The 12,168-nt window shown below is 46.4% G+C and overlaps 1 pseudogene; it reads left to right on the top strand.

Annotated features, from left to right (window-relative positions):
- Positions 1–234: 234 nt before the first annotated feature.
- LOC123583617 lies at positions 235–2,362 on the top strand (annotated as a pseudogene).
- The last annotated feature ends 9,806 nt before the right edge of the window (positions 2,363–12,168 follow it).

Raw genomic sequence — 12,168 nt, 5'->3', positions numbered from 1 at the left:
ATGTAAAAAAGAATGAAGTCTTGCCATTTGCAACATTACACCCTATAGGGTATAATGCTAAACGAAATAAGTCAGAGAAAGACAAATACCACATGACCTCACTCATACGTAGAATTTAAGAAACAAAGGCCTGTGTCATCCGCCATTTTATGCAAAGCGAGGTGGCCTCCACATTCCCAGAGCGTCCTCTCCGCTTCTGCCTCGACCGCCTCTTGATAACAGACATGTCTCGCCATGAGCTGTGGCGGTGGCGGTGGCGGCTTCCACTGGCACGGAGGAGGCGGCGGCCGGGGCAGCCTCCACGACTTCCGCTCCCCACCGCCTGGCATGGGCCTCAATCAGAACCGGGGACCAATGGGGCCCAGCCCGGGCCAGGGTGGCCCCAATCCCCCAATCCCCCAATCCCACCACCACCTCCGCAGCAGCAACAGCAGCAGCCACCGCCGCAACAACCGCCGCATCAGCAGCCGCCTCCACCGCCACATGACTCGTCCAAGCCCGTCGTTCCTCAGGGACCCAGCCCAGCTCCCGGAGTGGGCAGCGCTCCACCGGCCTCCAGCTCGGCACCGCCCGCCATTCCCCCGACCCCTGGGGCCCCCACGGGGCCAGGCCCCACCCCGAACCCACTGCCCGCTGTCACCTCGGCGCCCCCTGGGGAGCCACCGCCCGAGCTGTCGAGCAGCGGCGTCCCCACCACCCCACCCCAGGCCAGGGGTACCCCCCCGCCTCCACCCGCAGGGGACCTGGGCCCCGGTCCTAAGCAGGGCCCAGGACCCGGAGGCCGGAAAGGCGGCAAAATGCCAGGCGAGCCAAAGCCCGGCAGCGGCCCGGGCCTAAGCACTCCTGGCGGCCACCCTAAGCCACCACACCGAGGCGGTAGGGAGCCCCGAGGAGGCCGGAGGCCGGCAGCACCACCCACCCTACCACCAGCAGCACCACCAGGGGCCCCCACCCGGCGGGTGCGGTGGCAGCAGCGAGGAGAAGATCTCCAACTCCGAGGGGTTTAAAGCCAACTTGTCTCTCTTGAGGAGGCCTGGAGAGAAAACTTACACTCAGCGTTGTTGGTTATTTGTTGGGAATCTACCTGCTGATATCACAGAGGATGAATTCAAAAGACTATTTGCTAAATATGGAGAACTAGGAGAAGTTTTTATTAACAAAGGCAAAGGATCTGGATTTATTAAACTTGAATCTAAAGCACTGGCTGAAATTGCCAAAGCTGAACTTGATGATACACTGATGAGAGGTAGACAGCTTCGGGTTCACTTTGCCATACATGCTGCCACCCTTTCTGTTGGAAACCTTTCACCTTATGTTTCCAATGAACTGTTGGAAGAAGCTTTTAGCCAGTTTGGTCCTATTGAAAGGGCTGTTGTAATTGTGGATGATCGTGGGAAAGGCATTGTTGAGTTTGCTTCCAAACCAGCAGCAAGGAAAGCATTTGAAAGATGCAGTGAAGGTGTTTTCTTACTAACAACAACTCCTCGTCCAGTCATTGTGGAACCACTTGAGCAATGAGATGATGAAGAAGGCCTTCCTGAAAAACTTGCACAGAAGAATCCAATGTATCAAAAGGAGAGAGAAACCCCTCCTCATTTTTCCCAGCATGGCACATTTGAGTATGAATATTCTCAGTGATGGAAATCCCTGGATGAAATGGAGAAACAACAAAGGTAGCGACTTGAAAAAAACATGAAAAATACAAAGGACAAATTGGAAAGTGAAATGGAAGATGCTTATCATGAACATCAGGCAAATCTTTTGCGTCAAAATCTGATGAGATGCCAGGAAGAATTAAGATGCATGGTAGAACTTCACAATCAAGAAATGTAGAAACATAAAGAAATGCAGCTAAGGCAAGAAGAACAACGTAGAAGGGAAGAAGAGATGATGATTCGTCAATGTGAAATGGAAGAACAAATGAAATGCCAAAGAGAAGAAAGTTATCGCAGGATGGGCTACATGGATCCAAGAGAAAGAGACATCAGAATGGGTGGAGGAGGAGCAAGGAACATGGAGATCCCTATGGTTCAGGAGACCAGAAATTTCCACCTCTAGGTGGTGGTGGTGGCATAGGTTATGAAGCTAATCCTGGAGTTCCACCAGCAACCATGAGTGGTTCCATGATGGGAAGCGACATGGTAAGAATGATGTTGGCTGATATTGGAGTACTCATTCACTTCAAGTGGATAAGCTATTAATCTCAAGGCAATATCCCACAACATGAGCCAAGAAGGAAAGCCACAACTTGTTAGACTCGGGAAGAGTCTGGGATCAGGTGAACTGTGTCCAGAAAACCAGTGAGTAAGAGGGCAGAGGAATGAGCAACCTAATTGTTGTTAATAAAGACATTTTAAAATCAGAAAAAAAAGAATTTAAGAAACAAAACAAATGACCAAAGAGAGAAAGAGACATTCAAAAATGCTCAAACTCTTAAATACACAGTACAAACTGTGCTGACAGATACTTAACATAATCTCTTCGTTTTATTTTATTTTTTCAATTCTTAAATTTTATTTGTTTTTTTAAAATTTAAATCCAAGTTAGTTAACAGATAGTGTAATACTGGTTTCAAGAGTAGAATTTAATGGTTCATCACTTACATAAAACACCCAGTGCTCTATTCCAACAAGTGCCCTCCTTAGTGCCCATCACCCATTTAGCCCATCCCCAACCCAACACCCCTCCAGCAAACTTCAGTTTCCTCTCTGCATTTGAGTCTCTTATGGTTTGCCTCTCTGATTTTATCTTATTTTTCCTTTCCTCCCCATGTTCATCTGTTGTGTTTCTCAAATTCCCTGTGAGTGAAATCATATGATATCATGATATTAGTTTTAAACTGAAAGCAGTTATTAGTATTTTTTAAATCATCATTGTGTTTTGATCTTCTAAAACTGATCCATTAATTTATTATTATATTCTTATACATTTGGTAGTGGTCTGGATTTATTGTTGTTTTTAAATAATACTACACTTAACAATACTAGTCACATGAAGTCCTGCAAAGATACTTAATGAGTTGATAGTAAAAATATCTAAGATTGTCACTATATTATGAGAAAATGTCAAACACACAAAATAGTCTCTTTCGAAAACAAGAAGTGTATATTAAATACAGATAATTTGTCTTCATTTAAAGCCAAGAAAGTAAAATAATAATAAATTCTGATTTTGACATACTTGAAATATTGTATCATAAAGCGATGTCTTTTTTTGATGTGTTTTAATATACCTACTACTTACTTTTTCAATATTATTTAAATACCTTCACGTTATAGGAAAAATTAACCATTAAAAATTAATGAAAGTAGGTGTATAAGTTTACACTTTTACCCTTAGGCCTGTGGATTCCATATGTCTCTAACAGGTACATCCCATGTCCCCCAGCTCATTGGACTGGAAGGTCCTTATATCCTGTATATTCTTTTCATCATCATCCATGTGTTTATCTCTCTCTGAACTGTGCAGGGATTTCTTCCCATGAAACAACCCTGAGTCTGTAAACAACCCCAGAGCGTTATTTTGACCCACAAAGTCCTTTAAAGAACAGGTTCTGTTGTAAAGTAAGTAGTGTTAAAGCAGAGAATAATCCACATATCCACATGGGAATGGTCCAAAAAAAAAAAAAAAAAGGCTCTGTGCCTCTGCGACAAGCTGCAGCACAGCCCCTTGCTGAGCCCTGTGGCACCAAAAGGGAGTGTTTTCCTCACACTGACACCACCTATCCAGTCCTGAAGCCATGAACCTTGTTGGAAGTTCCTAAGGAAATTATCTCACCAAGGACATGCTGATGTACTCTAAAGGAACATTCACTCACGTGTTGCAAGATACTCAGGAAGGGTGGCTTCTCGCTCCCCCTGCTGGCTATTGGGTGCAGTGCAGGATGCTGAGGACCCACTTTGGGACGGCCACGCATGCTCTTTCTGGTGTCCAGCGCAGTGCAGGATGTTCTGGGATCACAAGGAGATGTGTACCTCCTCCCAGTGGGGATGCTAAATCATTTAAAAGCTCAATGTCCCAGTCTTTTTTGCTGATTGCACCATGAGTGATGCTTTGCTCTAGCCATGCTCTAGTCATGCTCTAGCCACACTCTTGCCTGGAACATGCCTCATTGCTTGAAGCCACGACCTGGAGAGAAAGCGAGTCATCAGGCTTTTGAGTCATCTCAAAAAAAATTGCCTCTGTGCCATGACATAATGGCATTAATAATTTCAGCTCTCTGCAAAGAGCCAGCCATTTCCACCATCAGATTCTCCACTGGATTTTTAACCTATTAGACACAAAGAATTGCAGCTCTCCTTGGGAGCAAGGTCTTCCTTGATGAACACAATATGCAGACTTGATCATAATCACAAATAACTGAAGCAGAAGAAAGTGGAAAATCTTCGGCTTGTCCTAATTTTGAAATTGTGGTCTAGAGATACTTCCAAAAACTCAGTAGTTATCTAAGCAGTGGAACACAGTTGGTATACTTTGGAGCTTGTCAAGGAAGGAATAAAACTGTTTTTTTTTTTTTTTCTCATTTAGCAACTCCTCTGAAAAACTAATGAATAAGGTGGAATATTATGCTCATGACCCTTTCTATTATGTTTTTATGCACAAGAAAGTAATCTGCACTCATACTATGTGAAATACATCTGAAAATGTAATAATGGTAAGATATTTAAAATGACACATCTTGGATAACCAAAAAATGATTAAGAGAGAACAGGATCTATGCTTCTTTTTTTAACTTTTTTTTTTTTTTTTTACTTTTGAGAGAGACAAAGAGAGAGTGGGAGTGGGGAAGGGGCATAGAGAGAGGAAGACACAGAATCTGAAGCAGGCTCCAGACTCCAAGCTATCAGCACAGAGCCAGATGCGGGGCTCGAACTCACAAACCGCAAGATCATGACCTGAGCCGAAATCAGACACTTAACCAACGGAGCCACCCAGGTGCCCCTGGGATCTATGCTTCTTAAATAAAGAACCTTATGAGTTATATTTTAAATTTATCCTTTCAAAATTCTGAGTGTTAAAACTCCTTGGGACTTTCTGGTAAGCTCAGAACAGCATCTGTTTTTCCCTCAGATTGTAAGCAAGTCAATATTTAAATCGGTAATTCTGTGTCCATGCATGTCCACAAATCAGCCTGGTGGCATTCCCATGATAGAATTCCCTACATCCGCCCCTCTCATGCCTCATCTTTCCAAGAAGAAAGGTTCCCACCCTCCCCCCATCCCGCCCACGAACTAACCAAAGCATTCAACAATGACAAAGAATACAGCCATTCATGGGCTTGGGCCTAGCTACCCTAGCTACAAATCAGTAACAATAAAACTGTTTGTGCACACTTGTGACTGTCTGAGACCATGGACTTCAGAACCACATGGACCCAGAAGTCGTCTTGGCCAGCAAAGGAGAATGTGGGGGTTCTCACTGGCCATTTATATGGACCTTGATCTTGGCAAATAAGAAACCACCACAGATCCAAGTCCCAGCCAAGAAGGAGTGGGGGTGATGCAGGGAATTTTTGCCTTAAAAAGAATTGTATAAGGAAGTGTAGGAATGCTGAAAATCTTATTCATGAATGTTTATGGAAGGAGGCCCAGCTAGAGCTTTAAAACATGCATCACACTCTTTCCCCTGGATATAAGACAAGCTGAAAAAGGAATTTAAAGTACACGGATGAAGATCTTAGGTAGAGGGTGATCATGGAACCCCTATAGGGATACAGGATAGAAAGTTCTTACTGCACTTAGGCCATTCACAAATTATCTTTTCTCTTCATGCTTTACACATGCACAGTTTGATCTCTTTACGTTTTTTCCCTACTTAGTGCTGATGCAATTTCAGACATTGAACTAGAGAACTTAAAGTTTTTAATACTTTATTGCAATAAACCTCAACAAGAGAAGCCAAAAAATGTTTCCTTTCCTCTAAAGTGTGAAAACCACTGTCCTGGGGCAGGAAGTGGTCCTGGCAAGTGTTAGACTCCCAATTTCAGTGATGGTTGCTATGTCTGTGAAATTAGCTTCAACTTCTACATCCTGGTAGATTTGAGGACTCTTCTGCTTCTTACAAGAGAGCCACACTGAAGTGAACATATCCTCTGAGGAAGGGGAATTTGGGGCCCCTTCACTAGGAAGAGTGTGGCATGGACATTCTCCTTTCTCTCACATACAATAAGCTTGTAACTCCAAGATTTCTTTATTCAAGAGGAAATGTGAGCATCTCATCATCATTTAAATTAGCATATGAAGTAAAAGAACCAAATAACAACTCCTAGGCTGTAAAAGAAACATGACTTTAATGTAATATTTAAACTAAACTAGCACTTACTAAATATCACCCCTCCAAATACGTAAATAGGCCTCAGAGAACTGAAGTCAGGGAGATGGATGGGATCATTTCTTCTTCCCCTGGCCTTCAAGAGACCCCAAGAAGAAGCTCCCAGTGTTCTCCTTCACCTCAGAGCAGGGGTACTGGTGCCCCCAAGCATCTCAGCTGTGTCTCCACAGCCGAGGAAGAGGTTACACTGCCAGCTTGGACACTCACTCACACCTGAACTTGATGATGGCCATTTCTTCTTGGCCTTGACAGATCTGCTGGCTCACTAAGATCAGGGCTCCAGCTGACAGGACAGGATGTAGCTATAAGACAGAGTGACACCTATGAGCCTATCAGGAATCACACTTAAGGAGTCCTTTCCAGTGTCTGACCAGCAGCTAAAGTCCAGGTACTCCAAAGGTCACAATGCACCAAGGTCTAGGGCTGACCCAGGGAGCTATGGACACAGATTCTCTGGACTGGCCACCAGGGAGAGTCCAAGCTGCTCTCCACCATCTCCTGCTTGAGCTCATCTCACCTCTCATTCTCACTGAGTCTCTCTGTGTCTTGGAACCAGGCCCCAAATTCCTCCTTAGGGTTGAGGTTGTAATTATTTGCAGCCATCTGAAGCAGCAGGATCTCCCTCAGTGCTTTGTATTCCTGGAGCCAGAAGAGAGAAAGACAGGATACAGACAGGACCTCATGGGGGATGCTATAAAGTCTTGTGGGGTGTGAAGAATGGGACAGTGGATAGGTCCTGGGTCTTTGCATACATGGGAACCCTCCTTTCCTCAATTCCATCCAGGCCATACCTATTCTCAGAGATGGGTGTAAATAGCGCCTCCTCAAGGAAGTTTGCCTTGATCCCACCCCTTCCCCCTTAACCCCAAATTTCAGTTGGATGGGTCTCTTCTGAATACACATAAAATATGGGATGGAGTCAGGGAGTAATCTGTTTGGGGTGGGGCCATGTCTCTGATTTCCACTCCCCAAACTCTCCCACAGGAAGTATCATAGCTGTTCACCTCCTTCCTTTTCTTGAGGTTGATCTTTCCTCCCTGGAAAGCAGACAATCAAAACCCATCAGAAAGAGCCCAGTAGCCATTCTGAGCCCCCTATGCCAAATGCTTCTCATGTTGCACTACCACCAGGTCCCACAATGGGGCCAGGCACACACAGAAAACAGAACAAGGACTTAGGCCAGGTGCTGGGTCCAAAGAAGGGGGGACATGGGGACAGAGGCTCAGGGACCTTATAACCCAGCCCTTTCTGATGGTATACAAAGAGGCTGAGGCCTCAGGCAAGAAAAGACCGCTCATTCACTTAGGTGCTTCCTGACATGGATGGGCCAGATTTCAGTCTCCCCCAAGGTGCCTCATACGAGGAAGAGACTGACCCCAGCTCTGTCAAAAGCTTGTGCACTTTGCAGTCAGGCAGGTCTGCTGATTTACCAGACTGGGGACCCCAAACCAATGTCTTATGCAGAGTCTCCCTTCACATCACTTAAGATGGGCATGATTTACCAGCTCACGGGAGTGGTTGTGAGGCTCTCAGGAGAGGAGCTTTGCCAAATTCTGAGCTCAGGGCTCTCTGCTTCCAAGCTTCATTAATGGCTCCCTGCTTAGTCCCCAGGCTCACCCACCTCCAGATAATCCTCCATTGTCAGGGGCAGCATCACCAGGCTGATGAGGGATATTCGAAGGAAGGGGACAACACCCTGTGCCATTGTGGTAAGGGTGGGATGAGCCCCTGCCCTCAGGAAACCCCACAAACTTCCAAAGAAAAATCCTTACCCTCAGCCTCTTCACCTACCCCAGGGTTCCCACATGGACCAGACTATGTCCCTTAGCAGCTTCCCCCCAACTCCCTTTCCCTCACCCTCCAAGAACACCAGACTCCTAGTCACAGGATATGTGGTCCTAGGCCCCTCCTTACCCCCAAATCCATCCTGCACCCAGCTTTACAGACCATCTTCCGGTTACTTCTGAAAGAGGATTTCAGGCACTGTGACAAAAGGAGTCAGAACTAAAGTGAGAAGTTGCTCCTCTCTTGATTTGCAGGCCTCCTGCTGGGAGGGGGAGCCCCTCCTCTCACCCTGAAGCCCCTGCCCCATGCTCCATGAGCACACTTACTTCCTGCTGCTGATTCCTCTCTTGGGCTTTCTGGGTGTTTATCTCTTGGGTGACAAGCCTGGAGGGTGCCTCCTGCCAGGGTTGAGGACAAGGTTAGTGAGGCCACACTTCCCCCTCACCCAAATTCTCCTCAGTACTGCTGTATTTGGCCACTTGACATGTGACCTCAGTCATCTGGTGCCAATGCTACTTTAACATCCCAGTGTGCCCTGATTCTAGATCAATCCCAGAACAAACACTCATTCTGTGTGTGAAGTAGGGCCTGTGGCTGGGCCTCCCTGAACCTGCTTCTTCATCTGAAAAGTGTGAGAATTCCACCTACCTCACAAGGCCTACTGAGGACCCAATGCCATATTTTTTATCATCACTGGTCTTGCTCTTACACATCAGATGGAGCAGGACAGAAAGATCCATACATTCCTTTCCTCCCTTGAACCTCATCACCACTTGGTGAGGCCTGCACCACAGAATTGGCATCCCTCCATTTCCCAAATGAGGAAACAGAAGTCCAAATAGGGGAAATAAATTTTTCAGGGGTTCACAGATGAAAGTCCACTCTCTCCTTTTAGTCAGAGACCCTTTCTCAGCTGCTCTTCCCCAGTCTAAGACCACCACTGACCAGAAATCCTTTCTTCTGGGCTTTAGAAGTATGTCCAGGCCCCTGACTGGGCCAAGCCATTGATGGAGAAGAATAGGGTGTCTTGAAAGTCTGATTAAGCAGTAGCTGCTTGCCTTATCCCATTTGGAGTCTCTGTACCCAGATCAAAGCCAAAGTTTGATCCTCTCCAAGCAACAAGTCCTCAGGACATTCCTCAGCTGAGCAGTCTTCATTCACTCAGGAAGGAAACCCTTAAAGTGCTAACCTCTAATTGACAGAGAAGAGGATGATAAGACACTTTACTACCTTATTTACATGAAACTTCTCATACCCATTCAGGAAGGATCCACTGTGAATCCATCATTTCCCCAGACATTTCTCATTAGCCACTGAGGGCATATGTCAGTGTCAACTAAGCACTTAGGTGAGAATCCTATGATTGAATAGCAGTGACTGCTGTAGGGGTTTAGTGTGGAGTCAGAGAATGCATACATATCTGTCTCTGTCCAGCCATTTGAACACAAGCCTGGAAAGGCTTTTTTTCCACTGGATCCATGGGAATCCCCTTAGAGACGCCCTCTCCTTGGAGATGTGCAAACAGAAGAAAAAGCAGAGTCCAGCCTTCCTGAGAGCAGACCGGGCTGGTTTAGGAAAGAAAGGAATCCCTAGCTGTCTCATCCACTCAAGAGCCTAGAGGAAGATTAGTGTCAGCAGGATAGACCCTCATGGAAGCAAGAGACTAGCTAATGTTGCCAGCTAGACAGTCCTGCCAACACCATTATATCCTATGACCAGGGACTCCCGAACCTCAAACTGTCCCCCATTTGTCCATAGACCACACAGGTCCCTCCTCCTGTTAATTCAGAAAAAATCTATAATTAAACAACAACAAAAACAAACATTAAATGAGAAACTAACAAAACCACATCACACCCATTCCCCTTTCCCTCTCAGTCCTCCCTCTGTTTCCAGACTCCCAACTTCCACTCTACCTTGGTCATCATTTCCCTGCTCAGTGACTTGTCTTGACTACACAGCTCCTTAAATTTTTCATAGCTCTCCCTGAGAGGAGAAAAAAGAAAAATTTAGGAATAGCATGGAGGATATGAGTGCCAATCCCTTTTATTTAAGAACCAAAAGCTTCAGCTGAGTGAGTGTTTTCACTAGGTTCCTCTGAGCACTAAGGTGTGTGTGGTTGGGGAGGGGAGCTTTCATGGTGGTCACCTGGGGCCTCAATTTCCATTTCTATTGAGCTTCTCTGTGTTGCCTAGTTTTTGGTTTTAATGGGCTTATAGTTCTGCTGCTACAAACACTGGAAAATCTCCAACTTAAATCAACCCAGTATCTCACCTGTAAGAGAACTGATTCCTGAAGCAGAACTGGTGGACTGAGGACCCAGAGAGTCTAAAGACCCCACATATCAGCCCAGTCTCTGCCCCCAGGGTTTGCTGCCTCCCAGGAGTTCCCAGCTGACTGAGGGAACAATGGTAGAAATAGGAGGTCCCTAATCCATCCTGGTGGAGATGAGGAGAGAGGTAGATACCTGGAAACCTTCCCCCATGTGTTCTTCGGACTGCAAATCAAGGTGCTCTGCAGAGCAGAGAGGATGGCATGCAATGAGTAGTTCCTCAGAATTTGGCACTCCTGGAGAGGAAAGAGGATATGCTGTGAGGTGGGGAGCTGGAGCCCTATTTCCTCTAGCTTTAGTCGCCTCAGTTTAAATCTCCCCTCCTGGATGAGACAGATGCTTGGGGAGTCCTGGAAATGCATATTTAGGGCCAAAAAAGTAACACTCATAGGGAGGATGATTTTGTTTCATTCAAGGAAGAAACCAGGTAGGAAGTCCACCACTGGGACATAGGAGTCAAATCCAGTGTGCTTCTGGCAGGAAAGGCCTAGGGACTGTGGAGGGGCTCAGACCATGGCAATGAAAAAGTGAAGAGGCAATTCCCAAGATTCCAGAGTAGGACTCCACTGGAACTCCCCCAGCATACTTGGGCCACCTGGATCCAATGCTCTACTACCCTGGCCCTGTCCTGGGCAGTCAAGCGTGGGTCCCTGAGGCAGGTGGTGATGACACAGTTGGTCACACTTTTGAATGGGTGATGGTGTCACAGACCATGGTTGCCAGATGCTCATTGCCAGGTTTATCCCTCTCGGACCAAGTGGAGCCCAGGCAATGACTGGGCACCACCTTCTTGAACAGCTCCTGGGGAGCAAGGAGAGTGTCATTGGGCACTGCCACAGCCTAGATCAGTGCCCGCAGTCCCAGGAAGTATTCACTGGTCAAACCTGGAGCTCAGACCTATTGGGAGTTCCTAGGTTTTGTTCTTTGCTCACTGAGGGCATATAGCATGGAATGACTCATGACCCAGTACTGGTGGTGAAAAAGGGTTCTTTTGCATCCAGCCCCTCCTCACTAACTCTGAGATTCCAGAAAGTAGCTCAAGTTTGTTCTTCCCAAGGGGACATCTTCCAGCCATCCTGATCACCCTCTGCTCTTTCTATTGAGATGCACATCCTTCTGTGACAACTACAACCATGGCCTTCTTTGTCTTGCTTGTAATTTAGTACACACCAGGTGCCTAATAAGTACTGAGGCTGCTGAGTTTCCTGGGCATGTGGGTGGCAACCCACGGACCTGGCTGCACACAGGGAGTGTTCCTCCCTCACCAATTGGGCTAGGCCTTACCCAACTTTCTATCTGTTCTACCACATTTAATCTGCACAGCCAATTTTTGCAGCAAGGTGCTATTAGTGTCCGTCTCTACTGACCAAGGTGGACAGTAAAGGCTCAGATGTTTAAAAAGTTACACAAATCACACAAATGGCAAGCGGTGGAGCTGGGACTTGGACCCAGATAATGAGTCCAGATCAGGAAAAGGCAGGTCTGAGGCAGCTGATGGCAGAGGGAAGTCCTCCCTTGACAAAAAGAACCCAGCTGCTCACCACATCTATTACTGTTAATTGCTTGGCCACCAGCTGGGGAGGGAAGACCATGAGGTCAGACTTTTCCTCAACTGGACTGTTCTTACTTGTTACATGCCAGGAGCAGGAGGCCTCTGAAGCTGGAGGTGGCTCTGTATTTATTTTCATAGGTGGAGATGAAATTCTGAATATAGCTGAAGG

This window comes from Leopardus geoffroyi, chromosome B3 (genome assembly GCF_018350155.1).
Source record: "Leopardus geoffroyi isolate Oge1 chromosome B3, O.geoffroyi_Oge1_pat1.0, whole genome shotgun sequence".
Taxonomy (NCBI): domain Eukaryota; kingdom Metazoa; phylum Chordata; class Mammalia; order Carnivora; family Felidae; genus Leopardus; species Leopardus geoffroyi.
The sequence above is the reverse complement of the archived record's forward strand: the minus strand, read 5'-3'. Positions and strand labels throughout refer to the sequence as shown.